At 36.5% G+C, this 25,490-nt stretch overlaps 1 long non-coding RNA gene across 1 annotated transcript in view; it reads left to right on the plus strand.

The window, feature by feature from the left end:
- Positions 1–25,090, plus strand: part of LOC118834071 — a 35,890-nt gene extending 10,800 nt beyond the window's left edge. The window contains exons 2-3 of the long non-coding RNA XR_005009340.1: positions 13,759–13,804; positions 24,980–25,090. This is a non-coding gene — a long non-coding RNA (uncharacterized LOC118834071). The remainder of the gene's footprint in view (positions 1–13,758; positions 13,805–24,979) is intronic.
- Positions 25,091–25,490: the final 400 nt, after the last annotated feature.

Genomic DNA, 25,490 nt, shown 5'->3' on the forward strand with positions numbered 1-25,490 from the left:
AAAGAAGAAACAGAACCAAAAAAAAACCACCCCAAAAACAAAAATGAAAGAGAGAAAAAAAAGGGAAAAAACAGGCAAGCATAAAGTATGCCCCATGACTCATCACACAGGAAGTTTTCTGCTTCCTGGCATGCTCTCTGGGCTTCCTGCCCTGGAAGAGCAAGCCACAGCATCCAGAGGCTCAATGAGGTAAGCTGAGTCATTCAAAGAAAACAAAGGCCATTCTGGTTACACTCCACCCCTCACAATGTTCTAGGATGCACAATCCAATCATAATTTAAATTAAATTATATATCCTAGAACATTGTGATCCAATTATCAGGAAACTAAAACATATCATTCGCAATAAAGCAAAACATATCATTCAGTGACATTCCCAAATATTGGTTTACAATTCAAATGTGATCCACCCCTAGGTCCCAGCAAGATAATCTCTTCAATCAATCATCCCCAAAATAATTATTAATAATTCAAATGTCCACCCCTAGATCTTTGTATCCTTTACATAGGATCAATAACATCATAACAATAAAACAATATAGCAAGGATAACACGAAATAAGTACTCAGAACACTATCATCATTCCCCCCTCAAACAATTGGGGCTCAAAATCTTGGGGTAAGGGGTGAAGGTCTCACTTTCCATAGCTTCTTCATGCTGAAATTGGACATAGAGCTGTGCCTGCCCCAAAGAGTCCCATTCCAGAGGTCAGTTCTTTCAGCGAGCTGGCAGGAATTCTAAGAACGCTACATGCTTAGGCAGTCACCAGAAAGTGCAGGGTACTTAAGCCTAAAGGAGACAGAACTAGCAACAAAGTTAACCAAAACAAAGAACAAAAAGAGTAGGCAAATATGGGCTATTATCCTTTAAATAAAATCATCTCAAAGAACAAACAAAAAAAAGTAGGCAAGTATGGGCTATTATCCTTCAAATAAAATCATCTCCAGTTTGGTTGAGATTTCAGTTATGCAATGATCCAATATCAGAAGCCAAACTCAGGTAGGAAATGTTTCTTTTCAAAAGGAACATGCTGAGGAAGCCAAGAGGATCCCACCCTAGATGGAGACTAGGATTGTCCTCCCAGCCTTTCCCCAGATGTACAAGCTTTCCTCTGTTAATCACATGAGGCCACCTTCCCTCCGAGTATGACTTCATCTGGCTTCCGTTTTACCCATACCTTAGCTCCCAACTTTATTCTATCAATGGAGCAAGACCCTTTTGCTCCTGTTTCAAAACTCCATGTACAATATAATCTCAGGACATTGGCTCTTTCAGCACAGTCCTCCGGGGCCAGGCTTATCAACTTAAGTCCTGGGAGGATGGGATTATCTCCTGCTCTGGGCCCCTGGGAAACCTCGCCTAGCACTTCCACTCACCTGTTTTCCTTCAGGCCTTCCTTGCTCCTAAAGCTCCAAAGTACCCGCCTGTTTTCCTTGCTCCTGAGGCTCCACAGAACCATAGCCACCTCAAGTACAAAGAGCAGTCCAAAAACAGGGAAACATTCAACCAACCCAGCACCCCAAAACGCCATGCTCTCTTGTTAAAGCCAGATACTGCCAACTATGCCATATGTTTTAACAACCCAGCTAGCAGCTTCGGTGGGGGCGTAAGATCCCTCCCCCACAGCCAGCACCCAGGGGGCTGCTGGGACCCAGGAGGCTGCCGGGACCCAGGAAGCTGCCGGGAAAGCACAGGTTCTTTTTATCTGCTTAAACAAGGAAAGCACGGTGAAGGGGTTGATCAGCTTACTTTAATCCAGCATTCAGTTAGTATACAGACAACATTATTTAGTTCAGGGGAAAAGGCCAGCATTCAGTTAGTTCAGGGGAGCATACAGACAAGCATCAAGAGACAGACCAAATACAGATTCATTGACTTACTTCAGGGGAAAAAACCAGCACCCTGAGGTTCAAAACATTCATTTAGTTCAGGGGAGAAAACAAACCAGCACCCCGAACCTCAAAACCAAAATACAAACAAATTACAAATATCAACAGACAGACCCAATACAATTCATAGTTACCAACATCTGGGCTGGCCCAGAGTCACGCTTGCTTGCCGCTGCTTCCCACACCAACCAGAAGAGGAAAAGAGAGAGCTTCAAGCTGTCCTCTCCCCTCTTATAGAGTTTTTGACATCATCAAGCGCCGCCTGAATGACCAGGGCCGATTGGTTCTTGACTTGGCCCCTCCCCCTAGCATAGACGTTAACACCTCCCCTCAGCCAGCCCCATGACTCATCACACAGGAAGTTTTCTGCTTCCTGGCATGCTCTCTGGGCTTCCTGCCCCGGAAGAGCAAGCCACAGCATCCAGAGGCTCAATGAGGTAAGCTGAGTCATTCAAAGAAAACAAAGGCCATTCTGGTTACAGTATTCCAGACACCAGGGACAGCCAGTGCAAAGACATGAAGATCCTTGATGGAGTATAATGTTTGAGAGATTGCTAACAGGCCAATGTAGCTAGATTTGTGTATGAAGGAGGGATAGTGGCTCTGTGAGTGTAGAGAAGGGGATGTATGCAAAAGTTGCTGTGAAGATAGACGTGGCAAGATTTGGCAATGGATTAAATTTCTTAGTTAATTGACAGTGAAGAATTGAACACGATACTGAAGTTATAGGCAAGGGATTGCGGTGTTCTTGGTAGAAATATAAAAGTTGGAAGGACCGGAGGGTTTGAAGAGAAGATAATGGTTTCTGGATTTTCAGCCAAGTTGATTGACTGAATGGAAATAAGTTTCTCTCCTTCCCCACACTTACTCTATTAAAAACCTGAAATTTGAACCAAATCAATGATCAAGAAATCCAATGAGAAACTGTAGTTAATGTTTTATTCTACTCCAGAACTGAATAAAAATTCAGGCAGCAGTCTACAGGCAATAGGAAAAGGAGCCTGCTCGATAAATAAGCTTAGCTACTGTGGCTATTACCTTAATCAGGTATCACCATTTTCCTTGTGGCAGCCATAATGACTGGAAAGGACTAAGATGCAAGCTTGTGTAGGACTCTCCCTGAAACTTCAAGTCCTATTGAAGTGGAAATTTTGTACCTATCTATAGAATGGTATTCCATACTCTTACCTCAATAATTGCAGGGAGCCTAGACTCTGATTAAATCAGTCAATGAAATATGAACTAGGAGTGAACAATGCTTCCACACCCAGTGAAATCATCAATCAATAAAAGTTTTTATAACGGGGGAGAAGACATTGATTAGGGTCTGGCTTAGGAGATGAAGGAATAAGGACTTTAAGAACAAGAGATACAAAGAATCAGTAGCACAATGGCTACAGGTAAAAGGAGCAAGAAAAATTAGGACTGAATTGTGGCAAGGAAAGGAGAAGTGCAAAGAGGACAATTGGCCCTATAGGATAAAGCCATCAGTTGTACCATCCTCCTTCAGGACTGAGGTCATTTCTAGGAAAAAGCCTACTCTTTCCCTGCTTTCCTTCCCAGTGCCTGTCTATCAGCAGACATTGAAATAAATTATTTCTTAACCCAAATGTTTCTGGTAACTTAAATTTTGCTTCAACCACAAAGAGGCCAAATGTAATCTAGAGATAAATATATATTTAAACTAAGGCAGAAATTCAAGCCTCTTACTAAATATTAGGAATTTTTCTAACTTGGGGCTCTGAACAATTGGGATTATACTCCTAACTTTCCATTAATATAAACTCCTTAAAGGAGTAGAGGAAAGAACTAACTGGATTTGAGGGGCCATTATATTTCCTCCATGCTTAAAATAAGCTAATTATCATAATAGATTATGACTGGTTATATCTCCAGAGACAAGGGGGTCGTAGAGGAAAGGATTGGATACCTGCATTCTTTACAGGAACACATTCACATTCATTGGTATTCCACTTGCTTTAATCTCTCATGAATTTTTAAATTCTCAAGACCTAACATTTACATCCTTCCCTTTCACTGCTAAACTTCTAGAAAAACTTGTCTACATTTGCTTCAAATTATTTTCCAACACTACTACTGGACTAAAGCTGCTTTCTCAATGATTTTCAATGATCTTTTAACTGTTAAATCTAATAATCCTCAGTTTTAAGCTTTTTTTTTTTTACTTCTCTACAGCTGTTAACCATGCCCTCTTCTTGGATACTCTTTCTTTCTTAAATTTCTATGATGCTACTTTCTGCTGGTTCTCTTACTTGTTTGGCCATTCCTCCTCCATTTATTCTGATGGTTTCTTACAAATTTGCTACCTCCTAAGCATGGGAGCTCTGCCACCAGAAATGTTCTACTTCCTAAGCTCTGTCCTGGACCCTTCTTCTCTATTCTCTTTATGTTTTTTCTCAGTGTTCAATCCATTCTCATGAGTTCAATGATCATTTTTTATGTGGATGATTCCCAAATCTCTATCTATAGCCCATAGCTCTCCTGAATGTTAGTTCAGGAATATCCTGCTAATGTTACAAAGTCAGTCTGCCTAAAAGGGACCTTCACCCCTAGTCTTACCTCCTCTAACCTTTCCTAATTTGGTTAAGGGCACAACTATCCTCCTAGTGACTAGGACCTAGTCAGTGAACCAGGCTGATAACTTCAAAGTCATCTTTGGCTCCCTCATATCCATTCTTTATTCCATCTCCTTCATCCCCATACTCAATCAGTTAATTCTATCTCCACAATAATTCTCATATTTGTTCCCTTCTCCACACTCACAGACCACAACCATGGTCAAAATTTCATCATCATTCATCTGTTAAACCTCCTAATCGGTATCCCTGTTTGCAGTATTTTCCCTCTCTTATTCATCCTCCACACAGCCATCAAAATTATCTTCCTAAGACAGAGGCCTGACCATGTCATTCCCCACTACATCTATAAAATTTCTTTAGCCTGTCATTCAAAACCCTCCACTATCAATCTTATTATCTACCTTTCTAGTCTCCCTTCATGTAGTCAACATTAAAAAAAAACACTAAACTATTCCTAGCTCTTCTCCAACCTCAATAATCCATTTCCTTCCTCTGAGAATTCACACAGGTTGTTCCTCATTGCTGGAATGCATGCTACATATCATTTCTGACACCTTTGTCTGTGTTTCTTGTTGCTCTTTCTCTTTTCAAATTACCTTGTATCATAATTACATGAGGAATGGGTGTTGGTTAAAAATATCAGTCAAACCATCCTACTTCAGTTAAAGTAAGTGATCAGATAACCTAAGACTTTAAATAGATGAAAACATTCAATTAATCAATCTTAACCATAGACTTAAGCTTTAATTAGTCAATCAATCAAAGGCTTTATATTATTCGTAGAAAAAAAAATCTTTGGAACTGGAGGGACTTTGACAGGAATCATATTTGGGTAGGATGAGAACACTTGTTTGATGACTAGCAGCCCTCTATAAAATATCAGGGGAGTTGAAAACTGGAGTAACTCCCTGTAACATAATGTCCAGGAGTTTGTTCAAGCCAGCTCAAACTGGCTCACCAAGAGCAGAACTGATTGTTAAAATTTCAGTGTGAGCATTTACAATTGGTGAATGCTATAATCAAGGCTTTATTTATAGTTTTGTTGATTGTCCAGACTTAAAAAGTGGTGGAGAAAGTTTTAACACTGATTAAATTTAAAAGTGCATTACATGTATGTTTTTGCTCCCCTTCCCAGGGCTGATTTTTAAACATTTGCTAGTGTACCCCTGCCCATGTAGATTCACGGCTCCATAAGGAATCCAGCAAAGAAACTACTCCATGTCTTTGGGGAACTTCATGACCATCCCATGTAGAAGGGACTTATAGAAAGCAGGAACTATAAGTTACCCCCTTTTCCACATGTGCTCTTTAAGCTTGAGCCCATTTTCCCCTTGGACTCTGTACGTACTGGTGGGAGAGTATGTCATAGACTTTTGGGGAGAATGGTTGTATGACAACTGTTCTTACTCTATCACCTTAGTAAATACCCTTACTAAAAATGAACTGGTTGATTGGCTGAGTCTGACTAACTCAATGATTGTCAAGTGATAGTTATGGTAGGAAGCACACTGGAATGGAGACTTGAACAGATAGTACTAGAAAGATAGTCATCAACCCTTTAGGGTTACCCCTAGAGCTCTGAGGGGATGTAGTGGTCATACTCTGGGGAGTATGGAACCCAACTCTTCAGTAAGACTGGGAGTTGGGATAAACTCTTCAGAGCATGTGTTATACTTATTTATGTAAATATACTCTCTCCCAGTGTGTAAGCTCATTTAGGACCCATTTATTGTTTGATCTAGTATAGAACCATCTTGCACTTAGTAGGTATGTAATACACATTTGTGAAATTGAAATGAATATGTTTTCTCCTTGTTGAAGCTTTTTTTTTTTGCAAATAAACAAAAGCAAAAAACACCCCTATCTTGTCAATTTGTTTTCTGCCCATTAATTCTTCTAGTCTTCCATATCAGTTATGCTGTAGAGTTGTGAAGAGTAGGTGGAGGGCAAAGAGGCTGTCTGAAGATGCCACTGTTGTCTTATTAAATCTTGTCCGCACTTCTCTCCCCTAAGAATATGAAACATTTTTGGAGACAGATGGTCTACTTAATTTGGTATATTTACTGGATCTATGAACTCATTATAGAATAAATGAAATAGGTCTGGCCCTGTGACTAGCATTACAATCTAAATAATATTAAAACTAATCATACACAAATAAGTATCTAATATAAGGGAGACAATCATACCATTCCATTCTGCCATGGTCACAACACATATAAAGTACTATGTTTAGTTCTAGAAGTCACAATTTAGGAAGGATGCCAATAAGTTAGTGTGTAAACATTGCCCTCTGCACAGAAGAGGGTGATTAGGGTAATGAAGGGCATTTAGCTCATACCATCTGAGGCTCAGTGAAATGAACTGAGGATTTTTATTTTAGAGAAGAGAAGACTTATCAGGGGTGGAGAGAACATGACAAATGTCTTCAAGTTTGTCCCAAGTAAGAGTAATGGATAGAAGTTGCAAAGAGGAAATTTAGGGTCGATGTCAAGAAAAAACTGCCTAACAATTAGAGCTCTTCAAAAGTTAAATGGGCTGCCTCTGGAGGTAGTGGATTTCCCCTCACTAGAAGTTTGCAAGCAAAGCCTGGGAGGTCACTTACTGGATGTGGAAGGAATTGCTATTTGGATATAGGTTGGAATGGAAGTCTGTGAGTTACCTTCCGTTGCTGAGATTCTGTGAATAATTTGTCCTCCAAACATCCTAAAAGTTAATAAAAATTGAATGGTTCAGAATCTTTTTATCCCCATCAATTATATGAGGATATGTCTAATAGGAAAATATTTGCCACTATTAATAAAATATATGTAACTCTAGTGCCAAAGCCCACTAGTATGGGACTCACCTCATTGGTGGAGCTCAATCTCCTACTCCAGAGTGACAGGAAGGGTAGAGTTGGCAAGAGCAGGAAAACTAAAATCTCTTCAGTCTTTTTGAGCTTTCAGACTGGAGTTACATATATAATATACTAATTTGATTTGTTCAGAATCATACACCTAAATATGTGTCAAAGTCAGGCTATAAGAGAATGATGAGTTATTGACTTATAAACCAAGACTCCCCCACATAGATGAAAACACAAGCCTGAACACTTCCAAAAAAACAAAAATGGAAATAAAAGGCTGTCTAAAAATGGAAACACTATAAATGGAGTAACTATACAATTATAGGTAACATAAATACAATAGTAAACATAATTTTAAAAACTAGTCAATTCATTTGAATCCTGCTATTGGGAATGAACAGTTTTTTAGTTCTTGTTTTGAAGGAATGGTACTTTACCTTTAGTTGACATCAGTAATATTTTTTTTCACTAAACCACATGTATCATGCCATGTTGATGACTATGACATTGGTGTCTGCATATTACTATAGATATACTAAGCTACAGTCAGTCAATAAGCATTTATTAAATACCTATTATGTGCCAGGCACTGTGCTAAGGATAGCTCCTGCCTTCAAGAAGTACATAGTCTAATGGAAGAAACAACATGCAAACAATTAGATACAGAGAAAATCTAGGTAGAATAAATTAGAAATAGATCAAGAGGGAAGTCCTTGGAATTAGGAAGGATTGGGAGAGGGTTCCTCTATTAAAGGGGATGGGAAAAGTTGTACTCAACAAATATCACAGCAATCTCAAACAGATTAAATTTTTGTTCCTTTGTAATGAATTTGTTAATATTAAAAGTTCATGCAAAAATGTTGTTTTGAAGAGAATTTTTTCGAATATTTTGAATAGTTCCTGAGCTTTTAAAGTTTAAGTAATATAGTCAAATAACATGTTTATTTTTTAAAAATGTAATTCAAAAATCTTAGACCATTAGCTTAATTCTACTAACCATTGGACATAAGAGAACAAATAACCCTTTTATAGGTTGACTACATTGTGTTTGTTGATAGCACTAAGATAATAGAATTCAAATATAGAATTCTATGATTTCATAAGTTTTCAGTCTACTAAGATCCAAAGACTTTGAGTGACCTGTTTACATTTATAGGATCTGTACTACAGGTCCTGTTACTTCAGGTAAATCTGGCTATTAAGAATCATATTATCTTGAGGCTAGAACCTCCTTGTCCAATGTCCTCGTTGTAAAGATGAGTACACTGAGACCCAGGGAGCCATGAGGTAACTAATGTACAGTCAGGTATTGTAGAGTGTTTAGAGCTTGGCCAGACATAGGAGATGCCAAGGTAATCCACTATATCCTGGGCCATTGCCAGTCACCCTGACTTTTGTATTACCACTGGACTTTGATGACTCTAGAAGAGAGAATGAGACTGACAACTTTGTGCAACCCTGACTCACTTAAATACAATTTACACACAAGTTAAGACATTGCCCTGGAATGTCACTCTTCTTCAAAAACAAAGAATAAACATCAACTTAGAGTCGGCAAAGAGCCCAGACCCTTTTATAACCTTGCCTGCGCTCACTTCTCTCTACTGTGTCATATAAGTTAACCTATATCTACATTATTTTCCTTTGTGAGCCAAGAACAAAGTGTTTCAGACAGAGGAAGAGGAGAAAGTAAAAATTACACAACTATTCATGAACTCTACCTTCTTACTGCTCCTCACAGGCAACATTGCCTCTCTCATCTTTATACCTTTCTATAGACCAGCCATCTTGCCTATGATTGCACACCTCCTCAAATCCACCTCTTAGAATTCCTTGTTTCTTTCAAAGCTCAACTCAAGCAATCACTGATTCCCTTAGGTGCTAGTGGTGCCCTTTCGAACTGAAAATTAACAGGTGCCTACAAGTAGCTCAGAAAACAGCTGTGCAAAAACCCTGAAGCTTGGGACAGAGCACTCTCCACTCTGGAAGCAGAGTCAGATCTTGACAAAGAGCTCAAAAGTCAAGTAATCGACTGGGGAAATGAGCACACAGCATAAAAAAAAACCTCAGACTATCAAATCTTACTTTGGTGACAAAGAAGATCGAAACATACAGCCAGAAGAAGACAACAAAGTCAAAGATCCTATGTGAAAAGCCTCCAAGAAAAATATGAATTGGTTGCAGGCCATGGAAGAGCTCAAAAAGGATTTTGAAAATCAAGTAAGAGAAGCAGAGGAAAAATTGGGGAAAGAAATGAGAGGGATGCAAGATAATCATGAAAAACAAGTCAACATCTTGCTAAAGGAGACCCCAAAAAATACTGAAGAAAATAACACCTTAAAAAATAGACTAACCCAAATGGCAAAAGCGCTCCAAAAAGCCAATGAGAAGAATGCCTTAAAAAAACAGAATTGGCCAAATGGAAGAGGAGATCCAAAAGCTCACTGAAGAAAATAATTCCTTAAACATTAGAATGGAGCAAGTGGAAGCTAGTGACTTTATGAGAAATCCAGAAATTATAAAACAGAACCAAAAGAATGAAAAAATGGAAAACAATGTGAAATATCTCATTGAAAACATCACTGACCTGAAGAATAGATCCAGGAGAGATAGCTTAAAAATTATTGGACTACCTGAAAGTCATGATCAAAAGAAGAGCCTAAACATCATCTTTCAAGAAATTATCAAATTTCAAGAAATTTCAAGAAAGCTGCCCTGATATTCTAGAACCAGAGGGTAAAATAGAAATGGAAAGAATCCACTGATCACCTCTTGAAAAAGATCCTAGAAGGAAAACTCCTAGGAATATTGTAGCCAAATTCCAGAGTTCCTAGGTCAAGGAGAAAATATTGCAAGCAGCCAGAAAGAAACAATTCAAGTATTGTGGAAACACAATCACAAGATCTAGCAGCTTCTACATTAAGGGATCAAAGGGCTTGGAATATGATATTCTGGAGGTCAAAGGAGCTAGAATTAAAACCAAGAATCACCTACCCAGTAAAACTGAGTATAATACTTCAGGGGAAAAAATGGATTTTCAATGAAACAGAGGACTTTCAAGCATTCTTGATGAAAAGACCAGAGATGAATAGAAAATTTGACTTCAAATGGAAGAATCAAGAGAAGCATGGAAAGGTAAACAGGAAAGAAAAATCATAGGGGACTTATTGAAGTTGAATTGTTTACATTCCTACATGGAAAAATGATATTTGTAAATCATGAGACCATTCTTAGTCATACATATATATATATGTATATATATATACATATATATATATATAGACAGAGGGCACAGGGTGAGTTGAATATGAAGTGATGATATCTAAAAAATAAAATTAAGAGGTGAGAGAGGACTATATTGAGAATGGGAGAGATAGAATGGGGTAAAATATCTCACATAAAAGAGGCAAGAAAAAGCTGTTATAATGGAAGAAAGAGGGGGGAGGTGAAAGAAAATGAGTGAACCTTACTGTCATTAGATTTGGCTTAAGGAGGGAATGACATACACAATCAATTGGGTATCTTACCCTACAGGGAAGTAGGAGGAAGAGGATAAGGGGTAGGGGATGATAGAATGGAGGACAGATTAGGGGAGGGAGCAGTCAGAAGCAAACACTTTTGAAAAGGGACAGGATCAAAGGAGAAAATTGAATAAATGGGGAATGGCATAGGATGGAGGGAAATAGTCTTTCACAGCATGACTATTACAGAAGTGTTTTGCATAATGATATATGTATAACCTATATTGAATTGCTTGCCTTCTCAAGGAGGGTGGGTGGGGAGGGAAGAAGGGAGAGAATTTGGAACTCAAAGTTCTAAAGACAAATGTAAAAAAATGTTTTTATGTGCAACCGGAAAATAAGATATACAGGCAATGGGGTATAGAAATCTATCTTGCCCTACAAGAAAGTAAGGGGAAAAGGGATGGGGGGGGGGTAGGATGATAAAAGGGAGGGCAGACTGGGGAAAGAGGCAATCAGAATACATGCCACCTTAGGGTTGGGGGGGGAGGGTACAGATGGGGAGAAAACTTGGAACTCAAAATCTTATGGAAATGAATGTTGAAAACTAAAAATAAATAAATTAATCTTAAAAATAAAAAATAAATAAGCAACACATTGAATTTATTATATACTGTTTTGCTGAATCATTAATTTATTTTTAACATTCATTTTTAAAAGTTTTTTTAGTTCTAAATTTTCTCTCTCCTTCCTGCTTCTCCCTTACCCATATAGAAGGCAAGCAATGTGATACCCATTTTCAAGTGAAGTCATGCAAAACCTATTTCCATGTTAGCCATGTTGGAAAAAAAAAAGAAGCAAGAAAAATAAAATAGTTGATTAAAAAAAATAATTTTCCTAAGGTGAGTCAGTGGTAATTTGGGGGTAAGATTTTGAATTATCCTTTTGTCTTAATTCTACTCTGCTCTTATTTGCTTCAGTGATCTATAACAATTTGCTTGAACAAAAAGTAAGGTACATTGAAATTAGTTAGTATTCTTGTTTTTGCTATAAATGAAAAAATACAGTAATTTTAGTTATCTTGTTGGAGTAGAAAGTAGGCCACTGATAATATGCTCTTGATTTAGACAAATGATTCACTATCTGAAAAATAAATATATGAAACCTGAAAATAACACACTTCAGTGATGAGATACTAAAAATTCAATGTTTCAATATATCATTTGGAAGAACAGAATAGCAGCAAGCCCAGGAGAAAACAGTTTTTCCCTTCCTGACCCATTTTCTTAGAGTTCCTAAGGAAATTTTGATGTGCAAGAATAGTTACGAATGTCTCCAGCCTAGATTATTTCTTTAAGTTCTGAACGGATATTTTGTGTGCAAACACGTTTTATTCATAAACATATCTATGCTTGTGCTGTCTATAATATACAACTGTTGTATGAAGACTGTCTTTGCCTAAACAGCATCAAGTGGAGATTCACTTGGCAGCTAGCCAGTTGTCTAGATGAGTATAGACAGCTAACCCAAATAATCCAGGCCCAGAATAATGAATTTGGGAGCAATCCAACAAAAATTTTGCAGAGCTATTCGAAAATCAAGGTAGAAGTTTTAAAATTCTGCATCTTCTTTTTGAACCCAAGCAAAAAGAATACTTGAAATTTCATATTCTAAAGATAAGGCTAAAAGATTTTAGGGAAAAATACTGACAATTCTTGCTCAATTCAAATGCATACATATTTAAAGTGGTTTAAAAAATAACCCATGACTTTGACAGGCCCCTTTAATTTCAAATTCAAATCCAGATTCTTTAGATTGTATCCTACATTTTGACCCTAAACAAACCTTAAGTGATATTTCCTGGGTTCCAGGCAAAGAGCCTCCCATGGGGCTAGCTTTCCCCAGGAATAAACCCAGTCTCTATAAAAGTCCAGAGCTAGGGGCCCCTTAGTTGAAGAGGACAAGCACCCCAATCCCTCTCCTTCAGCAATTCTGGGATATTGTTACGCTTCAGAAGTGATTCAGTGTCCTGCAGGTCAGGGAGGTCTCCTATTTCTCCCCACTACAAAGTTGTTTAAATATGTAAGATTAGAGCTATAATAGTTAATTCCATGGTCTATCTTCACATTTTTATTTTTTCTTTTAATGATCCTGATTTTTATCTTGGTTCTAACAAGTTGGTCTGACTATATATGGAAAACTGATTGAAAAATGACTCCCAAATTGGTCTGCACTCATTTCCTGTTTGAAAAGATACAATCCATTTCAATTTTTATGGTGTTTTTCAGGGCTTGCTAGGTCCAGTACCTCCTACCTCTCTTTCTGAAGATGGTATTCATGATATATAGGCAGGAGATGTCTATGTAGTTTTAAAGTCTTTAGTGTCTTTCATTTCTTGATCCTGACTATATTGTTCCACATATTTTCACCATCTTCTTTTACATTCACATTTGCAACTCACCAAGTATTAAAAAAAATAACTTTTTAATTTGGTAACATCATCCAGATCTTCATAGGATTTCTCTACTTCCTCATATTTTGCAACAGATATTGTCACATATGAAGCAATTTCCTTCCTGGTGGTCTTGTTGCAAATGCTCATCATTAGTATTAACTAACATGAATTAACTAAGTAGCCAATGAAATAATATTTCTTGTTGCATTTAGACATATGCAAAAGCACAACAGCTATCTCTCTTTTCTGCCTCTCCAGGAAGAATCTATGAACCACCCATTTTATTTAAACATAGCTTCCTATATTCCTCTGATGTTATTTATTGCAATAATGCCAGTTTTCATATGATTCAGTTTCTCCAGTCACGTTGATTTGTTGTTCCATGTACAAAGACACCCTCTTTGGAGCACCAACAGATAAAATTAATGTTTATTTACTTTGCTACAACAGTGATTTCACTGACATAAGGAGCTTCTAATGGGGACCTTCCTTTATCAATTTACAGTCTCTGCAATTTATAACCCCAGACAGTGCCTTGAGACCAGTGAGAGGTAAGTAACTTGCTCAGAATCACACATCTAGTATGTGTCAGATGTGAGATTTCAATTAGATCTTCTGGCCCTGGGGCTGGTTTTCTATCCATGATGGCATGCTCCCTCTCATTCTTCTATCCATTTGTTCTTTTCAGTGATTGGCAATGGGCCCAGGTCAGTGAGAAAAATGATTATTAATAACCAATGATTTGGAAAGATTCAGAGTCCCGCCCCCCTCTCACCCCCACCATTTTTCTAAAGTCCTGATTTTTAAAAGTTAAGTGTCTTGAAGTATACTACTAATAATGAGATTGGTCTAGGACCCCACCCTGGTGGGGTATACATTTTTTGAACAGATGGCCCAATGCTGCGCGTGGTCTGGGTATAGAGATAGTTTCTCTGTCCAAGGGTGACATGGATGTCACTTTTAGCCTCTCATTTTAATATAGCCCACCTCCCATTGCGCTAACCAATCAGACTTGATTGCCATTCCTCTTCCAAAAGAACATATAAGTCCTGAACCCACTGCCATGACTCTTTGCTCTAGGAGAGATGACCAAACTTCATTAAAATAATGTGCTGTTCTTATGAATAAAATGATTAAATTATTCAGAAATTATGCCTCTCAAACCTTTTTAATTGTCACATTAGAAATTCATTCCACCACTAAATGTCCTCCTCAGATATCTGAGATGTCAGAGACTATGTCTTGGAGTTCTCAAGGTCTTTCTAAATAGAGCCTAAGTTCTGGCAGTTTCTACCAAGCTGGAAATACTTTGAGTACAGAAAGCCTTAGATACTAGGTCATCAGGAGACCAGTCTCACTGCAAGGGGACATCAGGTGAGTAAGATTTTTAGCCACAGCAATTCTCAAACCCCTTTTTTGTGTTTCTGCTAATTTTCAGAGCGTTTAAGATCTCTTTTGTGGGAGGCAGTCCCTCCAGAAGTGAAATCAAGGCCCTTTTGCAGATAAGGCTTTATTTATTTTATTTGGACTCTATTTGCCATCTTAGTTGAAATTTTAGTTTCTTAATCCTTTTAACTAAAGGCTAGGCGTTCCAGTTTTTGCAAATAAGCAGTAAGATATCTGGGTCCTTGCTACATTCATTTCTCTCTCTTTTCCACCTTTATATCAAGTTATTTCTAAAAACAATTCTTTCTGGTTTTTTTTTTTTTCAGTAGTGTTTTGCACATTCAAGTTTCCCGAGGGGTTTGAGTCAGGTTAATTATACCTTATAAAGAGGGCAGGTTGTTAAACATTTGGAAACACCATCCTTCTCAGATTGGGTCACTCATATTCATTCTTAATGTAATTAATTTTTGTCCAGATGGATGCATAAAATCTAGCCATTTGAATTCCCTGCCAATATCAGCCAGTGATTTTGGGGGTACAACAGCAAACATGCAATGTAACACTGGTCAGAGTCTATATACAGTGGAATTCAACACACATTTATTAAGCACCTACTACATTGAAGGAAGTGTTCTGGAAACTAGGGATAACAAAGAACATTTACTAAGCTTCGGGAGCAAACTAGAAAGTGTCAGAAAGGAAAGGAGCACAGCTCTGAACTAATTTTAACAATTGACACTATGAATTTCAACTGGGGAAGTTGTTTTGAGGCAGGAATTAAGTAACTGAAACTCAGAATTCAATAAGATGTTCAACTCTCCTAACTCCCTCCTCTGGCCTACTTCTTCCTTCTCTAATTAATCATCCTTTTTTCAGCCTTTACTAATACATTGACATTGACACATCATTCTCCAACATTCCTTCTTCTTAGCCCATGTCTTTCCACATGCTCTCTTCTTCTTTCTGCCATTTTTTGGGCTTTGTGCCATCTTCTCAAATTACCCTCTGAGATTAAAATAGCTTTTAACTTCCAGGGCTCTCTATGTCTCCTCTTTCTCACTGTCTCCTCCTTCTTTCAGAAAGTACTGACTCAGAAAAATAGATAAAGCACTTACAATTTTAGTTAACTTTGTATAAGACTCTAAATCAGTTCAGACTCTACCAGGGCTTTTCTAAGACCTCTAGGAGCATATCTGGTTCTGAGCCCAGAGATGCTGAAGGAATTTTGGATCACCTTGCTTCGTATGAATATATAGTATGCATCACTTCAAAAAATTTGATAGATGGAATCTAAAAATAGACTAATTGCACAAAAGAATCATTTGATTTTGAAAGGATCCTTAAAATAGTAAGATAGCAACTCCCCTAGTAAATTCATGTTCATTTAACATATCATTAACTACTTCAAAAAGAGGAAAGAAATTGGAAAAATGGAAAACGAAAGGAGACACTGTCAAGTGAAGATAAATCTGAAATCAAAATAAAGTTACTCTGAAATTATTAATGCAAATAAATGAGAAGAGCAGCGTGGGGAAGGGCTGCATTGGGAAGCATACGACCTGGTTTTTACTCACTTATATGCCATCAATTTGCTGTGTGCCCTTGGTAAAATAGTTTCCCTCTCTGCATCTTGCCTTCCTCATCTGTTAAGTATGGCAGCTGGATGGGGAGATTGCAAAAGACCCTTCAATTCCATGATTGGATTTATACAATTTGGAATTACATGCTTTCCAGTAAGAGCAAGGTGTAAATTATGCTATAATAGCAAATTTTTAAAATGCAAAACTCATGGATTTTTAATATCTGTCATGCTTTTACAAAAATTTTCTTTAAAATCTTTGATATAATTTTTATATCACCTACATTTTCTAATATATCTTGCACCCAAGAGAGCCATCTCTTAGTCCAAAGAATTTTTAAAAATGAAAAGAGATAAACAGTTCAGCAAAACTAACAAATCAAAAAGTATGATAAATGGGTAAGAAAAAAGAGTAGTTCAGAAATACTAATGAGCAAATTAACTAATTCTGACAGTATATGAAATTTACTGTCCTCAATAGTCCTCCACCTATGTAAAGAAAGGAGGGAGGAATATTTACTCAGTTCTTCATAGCTAATCTATTAATCATATTTGGCAACATGTAGTGTTTTTTGTTTTTTAGTTTTCATTGTTGTAGTCATTGGGTATTTTGTTTTCCTGGTTATGGTTTTCCTGATTTGCATCAGTCACATGTCCTCCCATGTTTTTCTGAATTCTTCATATGCACCGTTTCTTATACTAGTAATGGTCCGTTATATTCATGTTCCATAATTGGTTTAGTTATTCTGCAATCAATTGGACACTTATTTCACTACCACAAACAAAGCACTGCTATAAATATTTTTATTTATGTGGGGACTTTCTTTTTATCATTAACCTCCTTGGGATCTGCCTATCAGAGGGCTGTCTAGACGAATTAGCTAGCCAACAAACATTTATTAAGTGCTTACTGTGTGGCAGTTGGGCAGCTAGGTAGTGCAGTGGATAGAGTGCTGGTCTAGAGTCAGGAAGACTCATCTTCCTGGGTTCAAATCTGGCCTCAGACATTTACTAGCTGTTTGACTCTGGGCAAGTCACTGAACCCTGATTGCCTCAATTTCCTCATCTATAAAATGAACTGGAGAAGGAAATGGAAAACCACTCTAGTATCTTTACCAAGAAAAACCCCAAATGGGCGAATCTGACATGACTGAAAAATGAAATAGCAACAGTTTGTCAGTCACTGTGCTAAGTGACGGGAATAAAAAGAAAAACAAAAAACAAACAAACCTCCAAACCCGGTCTTTGCCTTCAAGTAGTTCACATTCTAATGGAGAGACAACAAGAAGGGTATGGACATTTTAGTTACTTTTTTTCATAATTTAAAAATGCTTTTCCGAATAGTTGGAACCAATTTACAACTCTACTAACAGTGCATTAATGTGCCTTTCTTTCCTTCATCCTTTCAGTGTTGAAAATTTTTAGCTTCTGTCATCAATTGCATATGAAGTAAAACCTCATTTTTTAATTTACATTTCTCTTATTGGTGATTTGGAGCAATCTTTCACATAGTTCTTTTGCCTTTTCTAACAGAACAGTTCCTCCAGCTAGCTCTTCAGGATCTCTGGTTTTTTTTTTTTCTCACACTTATAGACTTGTTGGTACACTGTAATAGAACACTTAAGCTCATAAACCTGTTTCTTGTTCTCTCTTCCTCTCCCATATAATTATGATAAGAATTTGTTTTACTTTTACCTTTCAACTGAAACTGCTTATTCAATCTACTAATTTTGATGATACAATGAACAGACAAAATTTCTGTCTGTGGAAACACTGATAAATACCCAAAACCATTTTTCTACTGTAGTTTGGGTTGGGCCCCTCTGATAGCATAAACACAAGCTTTTTGAAAATAAGGATTATTTTATTTTATTTTTATTATCCTCAATGTCTAACACACAGTAGATAATTTAAAAATTGCTGTTGGTTGATTTTATTGCTTGATGTTACATGATTAAGCTACAGAAGGGTATAATCACACTAAGGTCTGCTTGTAATGCACTCCCTCATTATAAAATGCACCTGTGTAAAGTAGTGAGCAGCGAATAAAATATCCTATTGTTGTTGAGAACCAATTATTAAATCCTACTGTACTAAAATGAATGCAGAAGTACCTATGATTTTGTCAGATTGGGGAGTTCCCCCATGGCAGATCATAATCTGTCTACAACTTGGTAGGGAAGTCCCAGGGAGTTATCTGAGGTGAATAGGAGGTTTTTGTTATTGTTTGTCCTTAGTTTTCAGAGAGGATCAATGATATTACAGAATGATGTCTTGACTTGTAGGTAAATTGGATTAATGTGAGGCAGAGCTGCACAAAGTCATCAGCTTCACTCTCTCTTCCAGCACCATCTAAGTCTAACGGCAAGACAAAATTCAAGATGACGGCAGATGACCCAGGATGCAGCGAATGATCTTGGTATCTTCAATATCTGACTAAGCGCTAAGCACTCCACAGCTAACTTCATGGCTATTGGAACAAATTGTTCTTATCTGCACATTCCATCGGGGGAAGTCCTCACATGCTTGGGGTAGACATCCCCCCTAACTCACCCATGGGGTTGTGGACCATCAGTCACCCTCAACCTGGCTTAGCCTGTCTGCCAAAATGGTTTACCAGGGTGTGACTGCTGCACATGATGTAGCTTTTTGGAGCCATAGGTGAGGGTTGAGTACTAGGTTGACATCAATGGTGGATACTAATGGTGTATGAGCAGCCCTGAAAAGTGTTAAGCAAGTCCTCATACAGGAAGTGCTAGTCCTCCTTGAACACCCATATGCCATACCCACGAATGGAAGTGAAAAGATTTGTCAAAGGTCAGTTAGTAAGCATCAGAAGCAAAATTCGAACTAGGTCTTCTAGATTCCAAGCCTACGAATCTATCCATTATGTCATGCCAATATTGTACAGTACTGTATTGGATTGAGATTCATATTGGTATTGTAAAATAAGTGCTGGACCTGAAGTTAGGAAATCCTAGGTTCAAATCCTACCTTTACTTTTTTTTTAATTCAGAAATGACTGGTATCAAATTTCTTTTTTTTTTATTAATTTTTTTTTTTTTTTTTTTAGTTTACAACACTCAGTTCTACAAGTCAAAACCAGCCTTTAATACTAACTATGTGACTACAGACAAGGTCAAGTGTCTCAGCCTAGGTTTTCTCTTCTGTAAAATATGGCTAATAATACCTGACATACCTTTATCACAGGATTGTTCTAAGACTCAAGGAAGTCATTTATGTAAAATGCCTTACAAACTTTAAAATTCCCTATAAAACTTAGTTACTATTGTATTATATAATTTTACATTTCCCCATGAAGTAGATGGTATATAATGCATTGCTAATATGTTTCAATGGAAATACATGAGCCAATATCATGTAACTCTTGGAAAGGGTTTAGGGTTTTTCTTTTTCCTAACAAATGTCGACAGTAAGTTTATCTTGGAGAAGGAAATGGCAAACCACTCCAGTATCTTTGCCAAGAAATCCCAAATGGGGTCACAAGGGGTCAAACATGACTGAAATGACTGAACAACAAGGTTCATGAAAGGTAAAAGGGATAGTTTTGAATGCATAAAATTAAAACATTTTTGTACAAACAAAACCAATGCAGCCAAAATTAGAAGAAGAGCAGGAAACTGGGGAAGAGGGGAATCTTTGCAGCAAGTTTCTTGGAAAAGGTCTCATTTCTCAAATATAGAGGGAAATGAGGCAAATTTATAAGAATAAGAACCATTCCCCACTTGAAAATGATCAAGGAATATGAACAGACAGATTTCAGAGGAAGAAATCAAAGCTAACTATAGTCATATGAAAAAATGCTCCAAATCACAACAGTTAGAGAAATGCAAATTAAAATAACTCTGAAGTACCACCCTGTACCAATCAGATTGGCTAAGATGACAGAAAAAGAAAATGACAAATGCTTGATGGGATATGGAAAATAGGTACACTAATATATATGAGTACACTAAAGCTAGCATTGTCAACTATCTGGAGAGCAATTTAGAACTATGCCCCCAAAGCTATAAAACCATGCATACCCACAATGCCACTATTAGGTCTATAATCCAAAGAAATCAAAGATAAAGAAAAATGACCCATATGTACAAAAATATTTATAGCAGCTCTTTTTGTGGTGCAAAGAATTAAAAATTGAGGGGATGCCTAATAATTGGAGACTGACTGAACAAGTTATGATATATGAATGTAATGGAATAATATTGTGCTATAAGAGATGAAGAAGATGGTTTTAGAAAAACTTGGAAAGATTTATGAATGATACAAAGTGAAGTGAGAACAACCAGGAAAACAATTTACACAGTAACAACAATATTGTAAAGATAATCAACCGTGAAAGACTTAGTAACTCTGATCTAATGATCCATCACAGTTCTAAGAATTCATGATGAAAAACTGATGGCTTCAGAGTGCAGATTGAAGCATTTTTTCTGTTTCTCTTTCTCTTCTTTTCTTTTTCAAAATATGGCTACTGCAGAAATGTTTTGCATGACTTCATATGTATAATAAGTATGGTGTTTCTTACATTCTCAATGAGTGGGAAAGGGGTGGAGAGAGGAACAGAATTCAGAATTGAAAACAAAATTTTAAAAAAGGAATAAAAAAAGAAAAACTGGAAAATAATGTGGCAGAAATTAGGTATATACCAAAATTTCACCCCATATACCAAGATCAATTCTAAAGGGATACGTGATTTAAACATAAACATAAGTAAATTACAGGAGCCAGTCAAAAATTGTCCTGTGGACAGGGGAAGAGTTCATGACAAACATTATCACAGAAGATAAAATGAACAATTTTGATCACATAAAATTTAAAAGTATATGCACAAACAAAACAAATATAGTTAAAATTAGAAAGAAAATAGGTTATTGGGAAAATTTTGTTGCAGCAAATGTCTCTGAAAAAGTTCTCATTTCCAAGATATATAAGGAACTGATTCAAATTTATAAGAATGAGTCATTCCCCAATAGATAAATGGTCAAAGGATATGAATAGGCAATTTTCAAAGGAAGAAATCTCAGCTATCGACAGCCATATGAAAAATGCTCCAAACCACTAGTAATTACAGAAATGCAAATTCAAGCAATTCTGAGATTCCACTTAACACCTCCCCAGATTGGCAAAGATGAAAAAAGAAGAAAATGACAAATGTTGAAGAGATTGTGCAAAACAATCACCATTGATAGAATTGTGAATGGGGTCCAGCCATTCTGGAATACAATTTGGAACCATACCCCGAAAGTCATTATGTTTTATTCATACTCTTTGACCCAGTGATGCCATTCCTGGGCCTATACATCCCAAGAGAAACAAAGAAAGAGAGAAAAGACCTACGTGCACAAAAATATTTATAGCAGCTATTGTAGTAATAATAATAAGAAAATTAAGGGGGTGTCCATTTATTAGGAAATGGCTAAACACATTACGGTATGTCAATCAAATGGAATATTGTTGTGCCATAATAAATGATGATATAGAGAGTTTCAGAGGGAACTACAGGGAAGAACTCTATGCAGAGCAAAGTGGGCATAAGCAGGAGAACAATTTATACATTGATAACATTCAAAGGAAACCAACTTTGAAAGATAAGGACTCTTATCAATGCAATGAGAAACCATGATTCCACAGGACCAAAGGCATCAAAATGCACACTTCATGAGAGAATGGGAATGGACTTAAAATTCAGAATGAGATAAATATTTCTGGACATGGCCAATGGGAGGATGTACTTCACTTGGCTATGCATCTTTGTTATGAAGGTTTTCATTTTATTTTTTGTTATTGTTATTTAATTGGGAAAGGATAGAAAATGAATGCTCATTACTTTTTTAAAAATCACATTTTAAGCACTTCATTTTAAAGTGTAGCTGATTCTCTTTTATGTGGCTAAAGCAGGGTAACGGATCCAAAAGATATGGGTTTTGTTTCTGGCTTCAGTTCTATTTAGCTGTAGCCCCCAAATTCATCCAAAGACATCTTGATGAGGAAAAGAAAATTATCTTTCTTTTCACCTTTTCCTCCTTTTATTCCTTTTATCCACATATTCACCCTCACCCACTTGGATTCATCCTAAATCTCTTACCCTTTGCTTCTCCCTACCCTGAGACTTGCCCTATTACTAATAAGGCATCAACTTCTCTGGCCTAGTCCAAAACTGTTTCCTAAAGTCTAAAAGGAAGGTTATTACTTTGCACTCAAGTTCATACTAGTCTGTCATCAGACATTTCTTTTCTCCTCATGTAAAGAAATGGCCCCAGGATGTATAACATGCTGGATATGTCTGCAAAAGGGTTATTCAAGGCTACTTCCTCATCAACCTTCTTCCTCTTCACAAGAAGGAAGGGAAGAAGATACCAAAGTTACAAACAAAGTGACAAACCCAGTGAAGACTTGAGTGGTAAAAAACAGGTTAGAAATATAGTTGAGTTAGGTGACATCTAGTTTAGAAGCATGTTTGAAAAGTCACTGGGCTTGTAGGATTAAAATTCATTCTCAAAAATGAAAAACTCAGAAAGATTCAAATGGAGGAGGCACAAGTTCACTTAATACCAAATATAAAGATGCAAGAATTGTTGCATAATACATGAAACAAGAAGTGCAATGTTTTACTATTTTTTGAAGGGCTATGATGATATTCCAAAAATATTGTGCTATATCTAAATCAGTTCTGAAGACAATAAAACACAGATGGTCAGATATACTCAGGATGTGCGAACCATCCTTGGAGTACTTAAAAAAAAAGTCCTGTTCTTATAAACTGGCTTTAAAGACAGGGAGAAATAGGTGCAAATTCTGCCTCTGACAAATATTGACAGCAATGCTGGGCAAGTCACTTAATCCCTCAGTGTCCTGGCAATTAAATAATATTTCAGTTTGAGAGAAAGTGCCAGCTTGGGTTGGTAGGGGGATTTTGCTCAACTGGAAGTTCAATATACCAATAAAATCACAATTACAATACCTTTGTGGTATTGCCTCTATGAACTAGAACTGAAGCTTACTTTGTAATGGACGAATTCAAGTTAAAAGTGAAAGGCATATAACAAGGTTGATGTCTATATCTCTCTTATGTAGATCTAATAATATACATGAAGGATGTGTATATGCATGGTGTTGTGTACTGTGTCAACAAGTATTTATTAGGTGCATACTATGTACAAGGAACTGTGGTACGCACTGGAGAAAAGTACAACGAATGACCCAAATCTTACTCACAAGGAGCTTATATTCTAATGGAGGAGAGCATGAGGACTTAGAAGTATATGCAGATTAAAGAGAATGAGAATAATACAAGGTAGTTCTCTAGAGAGTGGGCACTCACAGTTGAGGGGACCAAGAAAGATTTCATATGGAAAGTGGTTCATGAGATTTGACAGTGGGAGCTAGAAGCCATATATGTAAAAACATAAGTCAGAAAAAAAGTAAATGAAAAATTGCCATCTCATTCCAGCTGTTTGAATATACAATATTTTCACTGTGTCTAGAATCATAGATGTGAAATGCCTCATCTTATTTCTTTGAATTGAGGAATAATTAAACGGAAACCTGGTAATTCACATAAAGCAGGGCAAGACATGCTATTCTGATAACATAGGTAATTATTAGAAGGTTAATATTCCTAGGTCTAATATTAAAGGGAAGAATGTTGACTAAGGCATATATATACCTCTACAAAGCCAAACTCACTTAACATATGACTTATGCATAACTTATTCAGTCTTATTACATGGAATAACCTAAAAATATTTATTATAAACTCAATAACAACAAACAAATCAAATAAATGTATAAAATAATGAATAAAATGTTATATGAAACCATCAGCCCTTTGAAAGGTAGAATCAAATGAAACAAAAAAAATGAGGGGGAAAAAAGTTTCTGTTTCATGATTCCAATCATTTTGCCTAAACTTCTACTATTCTTGCTTTTCTTCTTCTTTTTAAAAATGTAGTTGTAGAATACACACACACACACACATTCTAGTGATAATTTCACTTCATATTTCATTTTATATAGGCCGTTCCACATTCTTCATAGGTTTCATGTTTGTGGTTCCTGTGGTGCCATTCTATTCTATTACATTAATATCCTGTAATTTATTCAGCCATTCCCCAGTTGTTGAATATAGCTTGTTTTCTTTCTTTTCTTTTTTTGCTATTATAAATCAAGTATATATTAATTTTTTTGTACAAAAAGACTTTTATTCCCTTTGGACATATGTACTATAATCTCTTAGCCTTGTAATCACTAGGTTTAAATGTATCAGCCTTGTGACTCTTATTATATACTACAATCTTACTCTCCGAAATTAATATAAAATAGTTTTTGATTTCCTGAAGTCCCACCAAAATTGAATTCCATCATTTGGGGAGTATTTTTGCTATTCTAATGGATATCTAGTAATATGCCAACATTGGATATATATTAGGGAATCTCAGTATCTTGAAAGACAACAGAATATAGTAGCTAGAGAGCCAGTTTTGGAGTCAGGAAGACCAAAGGTCAAGTCCAATTTCTAACCTATAGTAAATAGGTGACACTGGCCAAATCATCTAACCTTTCAAGCAACAAAGACTGTAAGTTACGGAATAGTTGTTGATCTGCATTGGTAGTGGGAATTTTATCACCCCCTACAGTTTCCTAAACTAGTAAAACTATAGGTCTAGCCCTGAATCATCTTGTCATGTGATTATTATAAAATTTTTATTTCCTTTTTCAAAAACTGTCTGCTCATCAGAACTGAACACTGTATAATTATGACCAAGCTAGAGCCCAAAGATTTGCAGAAGTGCAAATGTGGTGCAGAGACGGTAGACTGTGAGTGTGAAATATTGACTATACTGGTGGATATGGGTAATGTGCTGGTTTTGATTAACTATTTTTTTATTTGCTTTTTAAATCATCATTGCAAAGGAAGGCTCACTGAGTAGGGGGGAGAAGGGACATATTTGGAAATGAATGTAATGTAAAAATGTCATGAGTAAAAAAAGAAAAATGTTTATTCATATCCTTAGTCTTTTGGTCTATTAGAGAAATTCTTTTTGTTGTACAAAATCCTACCTCTATGCAATTAAATCCACAAATTTTATCTCTATTAATTTTTCTGATTGATAAAAATGCCCTACCTCTTTGTAGTTGAGATAACCATACTATTCAATTTTCTTAGTTTTTATGATTAAAAAAATTAGATCTCTGCCAGTTCAGACTGGGATTTTAAAGGATAGAGTCCCCACACTCAGTTGATTAAC

The sequence above is a fragment of the Trichosurus vulpecula genome, chromosome 1, assembly GCF_011100635.1.
Source record: "Trichosurus vulpecula isolate mTriVul1 chromosome 1, mTriVul1.pri, whole genome shotgun sequence".
Classification (NCBI taxonomy): domain Eukaryota; kingdom Metazoa; phylum Chordata; class Mammalia; order Diprotodontia; family Phalangeridae; genus Trichosurus; species Trichosurus vulpecula.